General features: G+C 44.9%; 1 protein-coding gene across 2 annotated transcripts in view; it reads right to left on the minus strand.

Moving 5' to 3' along the window:
* FUT10 (fucosyltransferase 10) overlaps positions 1-5,228 on the minus strand; it is a 104,602-nt gene extending 99,374 nt beyond the window's left edge. The window contains exon 1 of one of the 2 annotated variants that reach the window (XM_054656640.2): positions 4,995-5,206. The gene's annotated coding sequence lies outside the window, so the exon portion shown is untranslated. Of the gene's footprint in view, positions 1-4,994 lie in introns of both variants that reach the window. The other variant, XM_054656641.2, reaches the window with a different exon arrangement.
* Between the last annotated feature and the right edge of the window lie 11,377 nt (positions 5,229-16,605).

A 16,605-nucleotide genomic window follows, 5' to 3' on the forward strand; every position in this document is an offset into this window, starting at 1 on the left:
GACAACACAGTGAAACCTCATCTCTACAAAAAATACAAAAATCAGCCAGGTGTGGTGCCAGGCACCTGTAATCCCAGCTACTGGGGAGACTGAGGCAGGAGAATCCCTTGAACCTGGGAGGCAGAGGATGCAGTGAGCTGAGGTTGCACCACTGCACTCCAGCCTGGACGACAGAATGAAACTGTGTCTCAAAAAAAACAAAAAAAAAGAAGAAGAAGAAGAAGAACCTGGTAGTTTGTGTGCCCCTCGTCCTCCTCCCTCTCCCTAGTTGCAGGAGAGGCAAGGCAGAAGGCAGGGAGCTCCAGGAAGACTCCTTTGCCCATTTCTGCTCTGGTAATTGGGGAGTCAACTGGGTTAATAAGCTAGAGGTAATACCACGGAGAGTTTTTAGAAGAAATGTATCTAATTATCAAATTTAAACTATTCACACTAAAGTGCAATGTATCAAATAGGTTTGACTCTCCCAAGGTGTTTTCACTTGATAACGTATAAATCTCCTAACGCCCCTTAAATGGCGACTGTCCTGGGAAAGACATGTGATAGGCTGAGGAGATGCCTAAAGGCCTTTGGACAACTCTTCAAGCACTTTTAAGTACCTCCTTTCAACTACACCTCAATACTCCTCATTCATTTCTGCCTGATTACTCCAAAGTGCCCAACAACTGGTGTTCTTCCCAGTGGTGACCCTTTTGCATTCTTCATGCAGCCATAAAGAGATGTCCCTAGAGTGTTGATTGGATATCTCTCCTGATTAAAATCCTTCAATGGCTGCCCAAAGACCTCAAGATAAAAATAAAACTGTTAGCTTAGAAAACAGGGAGCTCTGGGAAGACTCCTTTGCCCATTTCTGTTCTGGTAATTGGGAGTCAACTGGGTTAATAAGCTAGAGGTAATACCACGGAAAGTTTTTAGAAGAAATGTATCTAATTATCAAATTTAAAGTATTCACAGTAAAGTGCCATTTATCAATGTGAGGCCGGATGCAGTGGTGCATGCCTGTAATGCCAGCACTTTGGGAGGCCAAGGAGGGTGGATTTCTTGAGGCCAGGAGTTGGAGACAAGCCTGGCCAACATGACAAAACCCCGTCTCTACTAAAAATACAAAAATTAGCTGGGTGTGGTGGTGCATGCCTATAGCCCCAGCTACTGGGGAGGCTGAGGCAGGAGAATGGCATGAACCCAGGAGGCGGAGTTTGCAATGAGCCGAGATCGCGCCACTGCACTCCAGCCTGGGCTACAGAGCAAGACTCTGTCTCGAAAAAAAAAACAAAAACAAAAACAGAAACAAAAATCTGTGTTAATGTGTTCCTCGCTCATTTTCAGTGAACTTCATATTTTGCTGAGCATTTATTTTTATATAAAGCATGCTTTGGATTGTAGATTTCTATGTGGGAAAGTCATCCTCTTCATACTAGTGCAAATTTCAGGAGAGACCAGTAGAGGACAGTAAGGGATAAAGGCACACTGGCAGTCATGTGAATCAAGACTGGTGATTAATGGGGAAAGAGGTGTAGCCAGAACACCTCTGCACTTCTATTGCAGAAATGAAGGCAATGTCATTCCTCAATCCTTAAATTCCAGACACATACTAAAGTACTTAAATTATGCAGTGTTAATAATACAACCTCACAAGAATGAGTATTCAGTGGATCTACTTGATGTAGAAACTAAAAACAAATCCAAAAGACAGAGAGCCAGATAAACAGACAGACTGATACAATGCCACAATTAGAAACACAGATTTTTTACTTTTTCTTTTTTTTTTTTTTTTTGAGATGGAGTCTCACTCTGTCACCAGGCTGGAGTGTAGTGGCACTCACCACAATCTCCGCCTCTCGAGTTCAGGCGATTCTCCTGCCTCAGCCTCCCGAGTAGCTGGGATTACAGGTGTGCACCACCACACCCAGCTAATTTTGTATTTTTAGTAGAGACAGGGTTTCACGATGTTGGTCAGAATGGTCTTAACCTCCTGACCTCGTGATCCACCTGCCTCAGCCTCTCAAAGTGCTAGGATTACAGGTGTGAGCCATGGCGCCCGGCAAGAAGCACAGATTTTTAAAATGGAAAGCTTGGTGTCATGGCTCATGCCTGCAATCTCAGCACTTTGAGACGCCGAGGTGGGTGGATCACTTAAGCCCAGGAGTTCAAGACCAGCCTAGGCAACACAGCAAGAACCCATCTCTACAAAAAAAAAAAAAAGTTAGCTGGGCATGCTGGTGTGCACCTGTAGTCATAGTCCCAGGTACCAGGAGGCTGAGCAGGAGGATCCCTTGAGCCCTGGAGGTCAAGGCTGCAGTGAGCTGTGATCGTGCCACTGCACTCCGGCCTGGGTGGCAGAGCTAGACCCTGTCTCAAAAATAAATAAAAATTAAAAGTGGGGTGACAGCACAAGACTATGAAGTTTATGTGTCACAGTAAGAACTAAGGCAATTCTTCAAGAGCAGGGATTCTTTTTCATCTTTGTTTTTCCTATGAGGTCTTATACTAATAAGTATTAGTAACTATTCTTCCTCCAAGTAGGGCTTATAGGTTACTTTGTGGCAATTTCCCACCCTACAAGATACTTGAATTAAAATCCCTCATCGCTAGAAAAAATATAAATTAATAAATATTGAATAACTGCAGACTAGAAAAAACAAATAAAATCCCTGATCTGCTTTTATCATTTATATATTCATGAATGAGGAGCTGGTTCAGTAACACTGACAAAATGTAGCTAATATTTCACATGACTAAAGACAAATCCCTGAGGATCTTCTGAGGTTCCATCCCAAAACTAAGCTCTCTCATCCCATAAATTATATCCAGGAGTAAAAACTCTCCATAAAAGATTAATCAAGAGACAGTAATCCAGACAACTTGAGTCATCACAAAGTAAGATTTCCGGAAATTTTTTTTTTTAATTGTATATAACAGGTTTAGGATTACTTTATCTTCATTTTCCTTGTTGGTAATTCTGTATAATCTTTTGAAAACTCCAATTTCATTACCAAAGAAAAAAATCTGAAAGACATTTTAAGATAAACTTAACTTCTAAAAATGTTCAAAAACCCAGGTTCAGAAACACTGTAACAAATGTTCACTGTAGAATGCTGGTAATTGAATTAGATATTGAATATCTACCCGAAATCAACTCTTTACATTCCGAGGTTGGTTTTTTTGTTTGTTTTTTGTTGTTGTTGTTGTTGTTTTGTTTTGAGACAGAGTCTCGCTCTGTTGCCCAGGCTGGAGTGCAGTGGCGCAGTCTTGGCTCACCGCAACTTCCTCCTTCCAGGTTCAAGTGATTGTTCTGTCTCAGCCTCCCGAGTAGCTGGAACTACACGCACACGCCACCACATGAGCCCAGCTAATTTTTGTATTTTTAGTAGAGACGGGGTTTCACCATATTGGCCAGGCTGGTCTAGAACTCCTGATCTCGTGATCCGCCCGCCTCGGTCTCTCAAAGTTCTGGGATTACAGGCATGAGCCACCGCGCCCGGCCGGCCTACATTCCAAAGTTTAAAGCATTTAAATATGGGTTGGAAATGTCTGCCTACTGAACAACATTTGTACATATATAAAAACATTGTTTTTCCAAACTATATTCTTTTTACTTCCTGAATTTAACCATAGTTTGGAATTTTTCAAAAATATTGTTTGTAAGATAAAACTTGAAAACTTACTTTTTTTTCTTATTGTAGAAGACAAGCAATAACAACACAGTAAAAGTTGAGATCGTGTTTTTAATTCACTGTTACAGACTGCCATCTAGCAGGAAGCGAGCAAGAGTTATTACAGCAATTTCGAAATTGGAAGACCTGAATGATCACCTGAGGCTACCCAATCGCCTCTGGCTTCTCCTTACTCAGAAGAAAGTTTTAAAACGGAGACTACGGTGCTGCTAGATTGGAGGCAGTGAAACTTCAGCGTTCAAAGAGCTGAGCTGCTTATTCAATGCGAGAAAGGCCTCCATTTGAGACTACGGTAGACCAGGGAGAAACCCTGCCCTAGTTGTAGTGTGACGTTACTAAAAAGCCCAAGATTGGTCGTGAGTTTCCTGGGTGTCTCATTGGAAAGAAACGTGTACGAAGGGAATAAAGTCCTGAAAGCCAACTTGCCTTATTCAAAACTGTGGCCAGCCAGAGCTGGATGCATTCCACAAACTAAATTAACAATCCAAGTCATTTCATGCACAAAACACTCTAACCAACTATTATTGCAGGGAGCTGCAGCAGGGAGCAGGGGGCCGGCTGTTGGGGCCGTGGTGTTAGAAAAAGTCATTCTGTGTGACATTTGCTTTATTTTAAAGAATCATTAAAAGATTCCCAGAAAATGTCATAAAATCACAGCAAGATTACTTCTATAGTTTACAAAAAATGAGCTCTGTTCTGAGGGTACTAATCGGGTGCAAAATACCTAACACATGGCTTGCAAATGGGATAACCCAGGCCTGCGGTTGCCGGTGCTTTCCTGGGGCATTTTCTCCATTAAATACGCCGTACTCTCTGCAACTAGAAAGTCACAGTTGCTACGACTTCCACACAACATTCCTGCAACAAGTGATTCTCTGGGAAGACCTGGGGGAGAACAAGGCAATTTGCGCCCCGCAAAGGCAGATTAGGTTCTGGAATGGACGGCCGCGGACCTGGGGAGGAGGCCGATCGGGGCAGGCGGGGAGGCGCCGGGACCCCGCGCTCCTTCTCCAGGCTCCAGCAGAGGCTCCGGCCCGGCACCCGCCTCCCGCCTGGTGGATCAGGCTTCAATCTCAGGCAGTGGCTCTGCCTATGCGCCACTAAGTCTCCAAAACAGACTTGGATTATTTTGTACACACCATTCCGTCTCTTACACGCACCCCCTGCTCGGTACAGAGAGGGAGTTTCCTTAGGCTGTGACTCCCGGAGGTAGTGTCCCAGCTTCCGTGGGACCAGAAAAGCGTCTTTCCGTGTCTCAGCATCAAGCCCCTACCCCCACCAAGCGACCGCAGAGGCCAGATGTGATGCGACGCTCGCACTCACCTCGCGCGGAGCAGGGTTCGCCGCGCGGAGCAGGGTTCGCCCCGCAGAACGCAGCGCAGCTTCCTTTCTCCCTATGAGCCCAAGCCTGGGCGCCGGGAAGACCCGGAGAGCCGATCAGGAGCGGCGGAGGCGGCCGCGCGGGCGAGCTCGGGGCGCGTTCCGGCGGAGCCAGCCTGGATCCGGGTTTTCACTCGTGCCCTGTTCACAAGCTCGTGGGACCCGGGTTCTAAGAACACTGGGCCGCCCCCTGCTGATGATCTTGGTTCGCAGTCCGCCTGAGGCCACGGCCCTATGGAAAGTTCTCGGGAAGGCTGCGGGGGCCCTCTTCTTCAAGACACGGGAAACTCTCCGCTTCTCCAACTGGACTAGGACTGGAGCGCATTCAGTCACCCATTCAGGCCAGGCGTGGCAGCGGCTCACACCTGTAATCCCAGCACTTTGGGAGGCCGAGGCGGGCAGATCGCTTGAGCCCAGGAGTTCGATACCAGCCTGAGCAACATAGCGGGACCCTGTCTCTACAAAAAATACAAAAATTAGCCGAGTGTGGTGGCCCATGCCTGTAGTCCCACCTACTGGGAGGCTGAGGTGGGAGGATCTCTTGAGTCCAGGAGGTAAAGGCTGCAGTTAACCGAGATCAAGCCACTGCACTCCAGCCTGGGCAACAGAGCAAGACTGTCTACAAAAATAAATAAAATAAATTTAAAAAAAAAAAGGTCAAAGTCATTTATTCAAGAAAAGATTGTACTGGTTGCTATGGTGTGAATGTTTGTACCCTGCCCCAAATTCATATGTGAATTTCGTGCCTTTATAGTCTATATAAATTTACAAATGTACTGTGTCTTTATGAAAGAGACCAGAGAGAGCTTCTGCCATGTGAGGACACATAGAGGGTCTCTTGTATGAGGCACAGACGCTAACAGATGAGGAATCTGCCAGCGTGTTTGTTGATCTTGGACTTCCCATCATCCAGACTGGGAGCAGTGGAGTTCCGTTGTTCATGCATTACCCAAACTAAGGTGTGTTGTGATAGTAGCCCAAACGGACTAGACACTGGTAAAGGAAAGCTAATTGACTTCAAGCTACTGAGTTCCAAATCCAAAAACTCAAATAAAATTATTGTGCCCTAGTCTAGGAGGTAATAAACCTAAGGAGGTAATTCAGCATTTTGGGAGGGCTGGGTCTAGGGCAAGGCAAATGAGGTACTTAGGGCTCAAAATCTGAGGAGGTGCTGACCCTGGGTGTCCTGCAGTGCTGGGTGCACTGCAGAAGCCTGAGAGCGATTTGCTGTTTCGGGCCTGCCTCCCTCTGGTCCCGACCCTGCGGAGCTCTGGTGCCAAGAAACTCAACTTTTCTATGAAAACAAGTTGATAATAATGGTGTCCACGTCTAAAAAACATCAAACACACAGAAAAGATTGATAAATTAGATATGATTAAAAGTAAGAAACTCTATTCATCAAAAGACACCATTAAGAAAATAAGAAATGGGTGCAGTGACTCACACTTGTAATCTCAGCACTTTGGTAGCCTGAGACGAGAGGATCACTTGAGCCCAGGAGTTGGAGACCAGCCTGGACAACATAGGGAGACCCCGTCTCTACGAAAAATTTTTAAAAATTAGCCAGGTGTGGTGGTGCACGCCTGTGGTTTCCGCCACTCAGGAGGCTGAGGTGGGAGGATTGCTTGACCCTGGGAGGTCAAGGCTGCAGTGAGTCAGGATTGTGTCACTGCACTCCAGCCTGGGCAACAGGATTAGATCCTGTCTCAAGAAAGAAAAAGAATGAAAACTGATCTACGGAATGAGAGAAGGTATTTTTGGTATATTTTATCTAACAATGAATTTAGAATATAACAAGAACTCCTAAAAGCAATAAGAAAGAAAAGCAATCAATAAGTACAGCACTTCACCGAAGACGAACCCAAATAGCCAGGCAGTATGTGAAAAAGATGCTTAATGTTTTTAGTCATTAAAGAAATGCAAATGAACACGATGATGATATACACTACACATCCACTAAAATGGCTACAGATTTTAAAACTGACAAGACAACACAAGGACAAAGCCGTGAAGCACATAGAACTGTTATGCACTATTGTTGGGGGTGCAGTTGTGACAGCCACTTTGGAAAATCGTCTGTTCATATTTACTAGAGCTGAATATACACGTTGTGACCCAGAAATTCCTAGATATAGGCCTAATACACATACCTGTATATAAACATCAAAAGGCATGTATACTGGGCCATAAAACACACCTCGGCAGGGCACGGTCGCTTACGCCTATAATCTCAGCACTTTGGGAGGCCAAGGAGGGCGGATCACCTGAGGTTGGGAGTGCGAGACCAGCCTGACCAACATGGAGAAACCCCGTCTCTACTAAAAATACAAAAAAGTTAGCCAGGCATGCTGTCAGGCGCCTATAATCCCAGCTACTCAGGAGGCTGAGGCAGGAGAATCGCTTGAACCTGGGAGGTGGAGGTTGCAGTGAGCCAAGATAGCGCCATTGTACTCCAGCCTGGGCAACAAGAGCGAAACTCGATTTAAAATAAAAAATTTAAAAAATTAAAAAAAAACACACACACCTCAACAAATTTCAAAGAATGGACATCATACAAAGCATGCTATCAGACCACAAAGGAATTAAACCAGAAACCAGTAACTGAATGATAATTAGAAAATCTCCAGATACATGGAGATAAAAACAACACACTTCTATATAGCACATAGATCAAAGAAGAAAACTCGGGCGGGTGTGGTGGCTCACGCCTGTAATTCCAGCACTTTGAGAGGCCAATGTGTGTGGATCACCTGAGGTCAGGAGTTTGAGACCAGCCTGGTCAACATGGCGAAAACCTGACTCTACTAAAAATACAAAAATTAGCCAGGCGTGATGGCAGGCGCCCACAATCCCAGCAACTCAGGAGGCTGAGGCAAGAGAATCACTTGATCCCGGGATGCGGAGGCTGCAGTGAGCAGAGATCACTGCCGTTGCACTCCAGTTTGGGTGACAGAGACTCCATCTCAAAAAAAAAAAAAAAGAAAGAAAGAAAGAAAATTCAAATTCAAGGTTGGCTCTGCAACTTGTGTTGGCCACAGAATGTAGCAGAAGTGACAGGATGCCATTTCCGGGTCCAGGCCTTAAGTGGTCTAGCATACTTCCACTTATTTTCTTGCCACTCTATGCAACTGCCATGAAACCAACTGCAGAATAGCCTTCTGGACCATGAGGGATAATGGCTCAGTCACCCGTTGCCCCAGTCAATTGCTACCCAACTCTAAGATATGTGAGTGAGGCCATCCTAGACTAATTAGCCTCGAGTCAGTCCACCAGATGACCACAGATATGTGAGCAACCCCAGGTCAGCAGACTACCCACCGACTCATAGAAACACAAACATGAATAAATGCTTACTGTTTAAGCCACTGAGTTTCAGAGGCGTGTGTTATACAGCAATAGCTAACTGATACAGAAATTGGCATCTATGGCCGGATGCGGTGGCTCATGCCTGTAATCCCAGCACTTTGGGAGGCTGAGGTGAGCGGATCACGAGGTAAGGAGATGGAGACCATCCTGGCCAACGTGGTGAAACCCCATCTCTACTGAAAATACAAAAATTAGCTGGGTGTGGTGGCGCGTGCCTGTAATCCCAGCTACTCGGGAGGCTGAGGCAAGAGAATCACTTGAACCCAGGAGGCGGAGATTGCAATGAGCTGAGATCATGCCACTGCACTCCAGCCTGGTGACAGAGAAAGACTCCGTCTCAAACAAAAAACAAACAAACAAAAAAAGAAAGTGCCATCTAGAAATGGGATGCTGTTTAACAAAAGCCTAAAATATGTGGCATTGGTTTAGGGACCAAGTCCTGGGCAACACTGAAAAAGCAAGAAGCATGCTTGTGTTTGACAGACCTGATGCACTTACTGTCTGCTGCCAAGGTTTCCACTACAGATGCAAAAAGAAAAAAAGCAGTGCCATGCTCTCTGTTGGATTGTGGCAGCCAAGATTGAGTGGGGGAAATACAGGAGAAAAAACATGGTAATAAAGGGAAAAACATGGACAGAGAATTTTTGCAACTGAGAAATAATCTTGTAAATAGTAAAGAGCCTGTTTTACTCCAAAACGAATTTAAAATTTGAGGGTTTTCTTAAGGTGCTAAGAAAACTGCTATAGCAAACTGGAAAAATGATGACATGTTAGATAGCAGTAAAATACTTGGTAAAACTATTACCTGTAACAACTCACAAGATATAAAACATACTTAATTTGTATGCCTTGATAAAATGATTTCCAGGCAGAATGCTAAATGTGTTAGTTGGTGTCTTTTAGCTGCATATTGTAAGGACTGCCAGAAAGAAATAAGAGAAATAAGGAGAAAGGGGTGCTGTACAGAATTTAGAGGAACTATCAAGAGATTAAAATTGAGCAGATTGGAAAATAAATCCTGTTCTTATCTCCAGCCTCCCCAGCCAGTAAAAGATCCTCAAGATGAGGCTGGAAGATCTTTTGTTAAGACATCTAAAAGAGTTAAGTTGGTACTAACGGATCTTTTCAGTTAAACGAAAGAGCCAGTAAGAATCATAAAAATGTCTTCTCTTAGCTGCCGGTTACAGTCAAAGTAAGCTCAATTAAGTCTGGAAAGAAGTTTGTCTGAAAAAAAAAAATGATGTATACAGCTTTTGACCAGCGGAGTAGACTGAAATGAGACTTAACATAGAAAGTTCACAAAGTTTCAAAAGTTTTACATAGCGAACATGTTTTGACCAGGCACAGTGGCTCACGCCTGTAATCCCAGCACTTTAGGAGGCCGAAATGGGCGGGTTGCTTGAGGTCAGGAGTTCAAGACCAGCCTGGCCAATATGGTGAAACCCCGTGTCTACCAAAAATACAAAAATTAGCCGGGTGTGGTGGCAAGCACTCGTAATCCCAGCTACTTGGGAGGCTGAGGCATGAGGATTACTTGAACCCGGGAGGCGGAGGTTGCAGTGAGCCAAGATTGCACCACTGCAGTCCAGCCTGGGTGACAGAGTGAGACCCTGTCTCAAAAAAAAAAAAGTTTCTGAGGCCCCAAGTTTCTGTGGGCAAGATACAGACTTAGAAGGGCACTCAGCTGCCAACAGGAGTCATTTCTTCCTAAGAATCCACAAAGCCTAATGGAAAAGAAAGGTGCTTCAGAGAATCAATCCAAGAGCTTTGGTGAACCAGGTGTCAGGGAGCCATTCCTAGAAAGCAAAACTGGGCCCTAATAACAGAATGTTCCCTGCCCCTGGAGAAGAGGGACCTGACAACATTTGCTGGGTGGAATTTCAGTATTGCATGGAGCAGTGACTGCTGTGTGCTTACCGCTGGGTACTAACAACTCTAATTGAATGTCTAGTGGGCAAATGAAAATCAACGCGTTCAGGCTGGGCATGGTGGCTCACATCTATAATCCTGGCACTTTCAGAGGTTGAGGCCAGAGGACTGTTTGAGCCCAGGAGTTTGAGACCAGCCTGGGCCACGGAGCAAGACCCTGTATCTACAGAAAATTTTAAAAATTAACTGGGTCGGGTGCTACCCACCTATAGTCCCAGCTACTCAGAAGGCTGAGGCAGGAGGATCGCTTGAGCCCAGGAGTTTGAGGCTGCAGTGAGCTATGATTGTATCCTCCAGCCTGGGAAACAGAACAAGATCCTGTCTTTAAAAAAATAAAGTGGCCAGGCGCGGTGGCTCACGTCTATAATCCCAGCACTTTAGGAGGCCGAAGTGGGCGGATCACGAGGTCAGGAGATCGAGACCATCCTGGCTAACACAGTGAAATCCCGTCTCTACTAAAAATACAAAAAAAAATTAGCCGGGTGTGGTGGCGGGCACCTGTAGTCCCAGCTACTTGGGAGGCTGAGGTAGGAGAATGGCATGAACCCGGGAGGTGGAGCTTGCAGTGAGCTGAGATCGCACCACGGCACTCCAGCCTGGGCAACAAAGCGAGACTCCCTCTCAAGAAAAAAATAAAAAATAAAAAATAAAAGTAACATGTCCAAAATTCAATTCTCACCACCTGTAAAATCTGCTCCTCCAGTTGGGCACGGTGGCTCACGCCTGGGTGGCTCACCCAGCACTCTGGGAGGCCAAGGCGGGAGGATCACTTGAGGTCAGAAGTTCGAGACCAGCCTGGCCATCATGGCAAAAACCCATCTCTACTAAAAAATTAAAAAATTAGCCAGGCGTAGTGGTGCATGCCTGTAGTCCCAGCTACTCGGAAGGCTGAGGCAGGAGAATCACTTGAACCAGGAGGGAAGTGGAGGTTGCAGTGAGCTGAGATAGCGCCACCGCACTCCACCGTGGGTGACAGAGTAAGACTCTGTCTCAAAAAAAAAAAAAAAAAAAAGAAAGAAAAAGAAAAGAAAAGAAACAAGTAAAGAGGGAGCCTGGTGACCTTCTATAGGCAGCTTCAGTTCTTGCATTCCCCTGTTTCTAAGAGGGTACAAACTGTTTCAGAGCATTGCTTCTCAAATACAAGTTCTTGCACTGCTAATGTGTCTGGCACTATCTAATATGTGAATCATCTGGGAGCTCTACTCCTTGAGCTTCTGACACAGCAGTTCTGATGTTATCAATGAAATCTGTATTATTAATCAGTTAACAATTTGCTTCTGATGTTTGAACATAACCAAGTTTGAAAGTCATTCCTCTAGATTGTTTCCTCATCACCTCTTTCCTATTTCCCCTTTTTTATTTTTAGATGGGAGTCTTGCTTTGTCACCCAGGCTGGAGTGCAGTGGCACAATCTCGGCTCACAGCAACCTCCACCTCCCGAGTTCAAGCAATTCTCCTGTCTCAGCCTCCCAAGTAGCTGAAATTACGGGTGCCCACCACCACGCCCGACCAATTTTTTATTTTTAGTAGACACGGGGTTTCACCATATTGGCCAGGCTGGCCTCAAACTCCTGACCTCAAGTGATCTGCCCGCCTCGGCCTCCCAAAGTGCTGGGATTACAGGCATGAGCCACCGCGCCCAGCCAAATATTTCCCTTCTAACATGGAATAAAAAGATAGATGAAGTAGATAAAGGAGGGAAGATGTGGTACGTAAAATGCTAGTTTTTTTCCACATCCTGGTCTATGTTCTGTGATAAACATACAGTCATCTAATGAACAAAGAATCACAAATATGCTCTACCCCAGGATCTGAGAGTCCTCAACTTCCATCCCCTTGCATCTCAGTATTTCTTTGTCTGTGAACAAGATATGAAGCAAATGTAAAACAAATAGAAGCAGATATTCCCCCACTGAACCTTTTTTATGAGCAAAAGCAAATATTGAATCATTTAAGGAATATTCATGGAGAGGCAGTTAAAACACGCTTCATCCACCGGTGCAAAACTCTGAATGATCGAGCTCATTGGCAAGAGAGGAGGCTGCAGAAATGACCCTCCCCATAGGACTTCTAAAAAAAAAGTATTGTTTACATTTTATTTATTTGTGTTTTTAAATTGATATATCATAGTTACATATATTTTGGGGGTATGTGTGATACATGTATACAATGTGTAATGATGAAATTAGGGTGATAGAGGTATCCATCACTTCAAACATTTATCTTTTCTTTGTGTTGAAAACATTCTAATTCTTCTCTTCTAGCTATTTTGAAATATGCAATAAATTATTGTTAACTATAATTTCCCTACTGTGTTATCAAATACCAGACTTTATCCTTCTATCTAAGTGTTTTTTTGTACTCATTAACCAACTTCTCTTCCTCCCCCTCCTCTCCATAGGACTTACAATCATTGTGTTGAACTCAAGAACATCCAGCTCCAACAATTTTCTTTCCTTTCCTCCTTTGCAGTTCTAGCTGCTCAATTATTATTTTGGCAACCTAAAAAGCACATTAATAAAGAGATGCTAGATCAAAAGAACCCTGAAAGTTAATAAAGAAAAAAAAAGAAAGAAAAAACAAAATAAAGTGATGCTAGACCTCTGATAATGACTCCCATTTCTTCCAGCTAGTCATTACATTTACAGAGAGAGGTTTTTTGTTTTTTTTTTTTTTTTTAATGAGATGGAGTCTCTGTTGCCCAGGCTGGAGTGCAGTGGCGCAATCTTGTCTCACTGCAAGCTCCGCCTCCTTGGTTCAGGCAATTCTCCTGCCTCAGCCTCCCAAGTAGCTGGGATTACAGGCGCCCAGCACCATGCCCAGCTATTTTTTTTTGTACTTTTACTAGAGACAGGGTTTCGCCATGTTGGCCAGGCTGCTCTCAAACTCCTGACCTCACGTGGTCCACCTGCCTCAGCTTCCCAAAGTGCTGGGATTACAGGCGTGAGCCACAGTGCCTGACAAGATTTATAGAGAGAGGGTCTAAATTCATTCCCGCACATCTCTTCCTTTTGGGGAGCTCTGTGGTTCTGCTAAAACAACAACAAAAAACTATGTATTTTTCTTCTCCTTAAATGGTTTATTCCTCTGATTGTATACAAGCAAACACACATGCTTTACAGATGAGCAACTTTATTGGGTTTAATCCTCCAACAAGCTGCCTTCCACACTTCAGGGTTTCGTGTGTGTGTGTGTGTGTGTGTGTGTGTGTGTACACTTCATAGGAAACCTGACTCTGCCCAGGGTTAGCTCTGGGAAAAGTTGCTGTGGGAGTGGCTGAAGGTGGCAGAGGCCTGGAAGGTAAGACAACGGAGATCCTGTCTCTAAATAAATAAGTAAATAGAGACCTAACAACTAATTTATTGTGAATTTATTATGTACCAGGAACTGTACAGGAGATTGTGGATAAATAAATGAAAAGACATCATCCTTAATCTTGAAAAGCTCAACGTTGGCCTGGCTTGGGCGCTCACACCTGTAATCCCAGCACTTTGGAAGGCCAAGGTGGGTGGATCACCTGAGGTCAAGAGTTTGAGACCAGCCTGACCAACATGGTGAAACCCTGTCTCTACTAAAAATGTAAATATTAGCTGGGCATAGTGGAACACGCCTGTAGTCCCAGCTGCTTGGGAAGCTGAGGCAAGAGAATCGCTTGAACCCAGCAGGTGGAGGTTGCAATGAGCTGAGATCGCACCACTACGCTCCAGCCTGGGCAACAGAGTGAGACTCTGTCTCAAAAAAAAAAGAAAAAGAAAAAGAAAAAAAAAACAGAAAAGCTCAAGGCCTAAGAGATAATAAACCAATAACAATAATACAACACTAGTGAGGAATACATAGTGCACTGTGGTAACAGAGGAGAATGCGGGTATGTATAGAGAATGTTGAAATAGCATTACATTTTCTTTTCTTTTCTTTTTTTTTTGAGACCGAGTCGCGCTCTGTCACCCAGGCTGCAGTGCAGTGGTGCGATCTCAGCTCACTGCAACCTCTGCCTCCTGGGTTCAGGCAATTCTCTGCCTCAGCCTCTCGAAGAGTTGGGATAACAGGCACCCACCACCACGCCCGGCTAATTTTTGTATTTTTAGTAGAGACAGGGTTTCACCATCTTGGCCAGGGTGGTTTTGATCTCCTGACCTGCTGATCCATCTGTCTTGGCCTCCCAAAGTGCTGGGATTACAGGCGTGAGCCACTGCACCCGGCTAAATTTTCTTTCATTCTTCTTTTGAAATGGAGATTACTTTTTGTTTGTTTGTTTGTTTTTTTAATGAGACAGAGTCTCACTCTGTCACCCATGCTGGAGTGCAGCGGCAGGATCTTGGCTCACCGCAAGCTCTGCCTCACTAAATACTACATAATATCATGATAAATGCTTTTAAACTTCATATCAAATTTCTCATGTGTTTCAGTTGCAGTCAAATCCAGGGTATCCCTAGGGTGACCCCAGTGAGTCCCACTCCCTGGTGTTCATGTCTTGTATCTTCTCCTCCCCTCCAGTGAGGGTGGCACCTGTGACTTGATCTAACCAATGGCATAAGGCAAAGTCTATGGAAAGTCACTGCCATAATTACATTATTTAAGATTCTGTTTTAGCAGACTGGAATTTAACTCGTTGCTGGCTTGATGAAGTAAGGAGCTATGTTGAGAAATCCCATGTGGCAAGAAGCCACAGGCAGCCTCTAGGACCTGTGGGTGGCCTCCCGGACACACGCCATCCTTACTGAGACTGTGTCCTTCTTACACTTTTGTTATTAAAATGGTCTTGTTACTGGAAAGGGGTCCCCAATCAGACCCAAGAGAGGGTTCTTGGATCTTAAGCAAGAAAGAATTTGAGGTGAGTCCGTAAGTTTCGTAAAGTGAAAGCAAGCTTATTAAGAAAGTAAAGGAATGAAAGAATGGCTACTCCATAGGCAGAGCGGCACCAAGGGCTGCTGGTTGCCCATTTTTATTGCTATTTGTTCATGTATTTTTTGAGACTGATTCTTGCTCTGTTGCCCAGGCTGAAGTGCAGCGGCTTGATCTCAGCTCACTGCAATCTCTGCCTCCCAGGTTCAAGTGATTCTCCTGCCTCAGCCTCCCAAGTAGCGGGGACTACAGGTGCCCACCACCACGCCTGGTTAAGTTTTGTATTTTTAGTAGAGATGGGGTTTCACCATGTTGGCCCGTCTGGTCTTGAACTTCTGACCTCGGGTGATCCACCTGCCTCAGCCTCCCAAAATGCTGATTACAGGCGTGAGCCACCAAGCCCAGCCTATTTATTGATTATATGCTAAACATGGAGCGGGTTACTTAAGCCTCCCCTTTTTAGACCATATAGAGTAATTTCCTGATGTTGCCATGGCATTTGTGGCGCCAGTGGGAGTGTAGCAGTGAGGACGACCAGAGGTCAAACTCATTGCCATCTTGGTTTTCATGGGTCTTGACCGGCTTCTTTACTGCAATCTGTTTTATCAGCAACATCCTTATGACCTGTATTTCGTGCTGACCTCATCCTGTGATTTAGATGGCCTGACCCTCGGGAATGCAGCCTAGCAGATCTCAGCCTTATTTTACCCAGCCACTATTCAAGATGGGGTTGCTCTGGTTCAAATGCCTCTTGACAGTCTTTCTTTCCTTTTTTCTTTTTCTTTTCTTTTCTTTCTTTCTTTTTTTTTTTTTTTTGAGAGGTAGTTTTGGTTGTCACCCAGGCTGGAGGGCCACGGCATGATCTCGGCTCACTGCAACCTCCGCCTCCCGGGTTCAAGCGATTCTCCTGCCTCAGCCTCCCAAGTAGCTGGGATTACAGGCACCTGCTACCACGCCCGACTAATTTTTGTATTTTTAGTAGAGACGGGATTTCACTATGTTGGCCAGGCTGGTCTGGAACTCCTGACCTCAGGTAATTCGCCCGCCTAGGCCGCCCAAAGTGCTGAGGTACAGGCGAGAGCCACCGCGCCCGGCCCAGCCGACAGTCTTTCTTCCGTAATACGATACAAACTAGTAAAGATTTTCTTTTTCCCCCGGCGGAAAAGAGCTGTTAGGCTTCCAGATTTGTTTTTGTGGGTTATTAGACCTCTACTTTTCTTCTTGGTATTTTCCCTCCCTTATCAACTTTGTTTGTTGTCTCAAATAGGCAATGAGGAAGACACAGGTGTTTATTATTATTGGAATGCTCTTTCCATTTGGTCAGTGGTTTCTCAAAGCAGGAGGCATTCAAGTTCTGAGTTTCTAAAGTCAGGACCCGGTGCCGCACCCAACGTGGGCGTGGGGAGTGGCTAAGTCA

This window comes from Pan troglodytes, chromosome 7, assembly GCF_028858775.2.
Source record: "Pan troglodytes isolate AG18354 chromosome 7, NHGRI_mPanTro3-v2.0_pri, whole genome shotgun sequence".
In the NCBI taxonomy this organism is placed as follows: Eukaryota; Metazoa; Chordata; class Mammalia; order Primates; family Hominidae; genus Pan; species Pan troglodytes.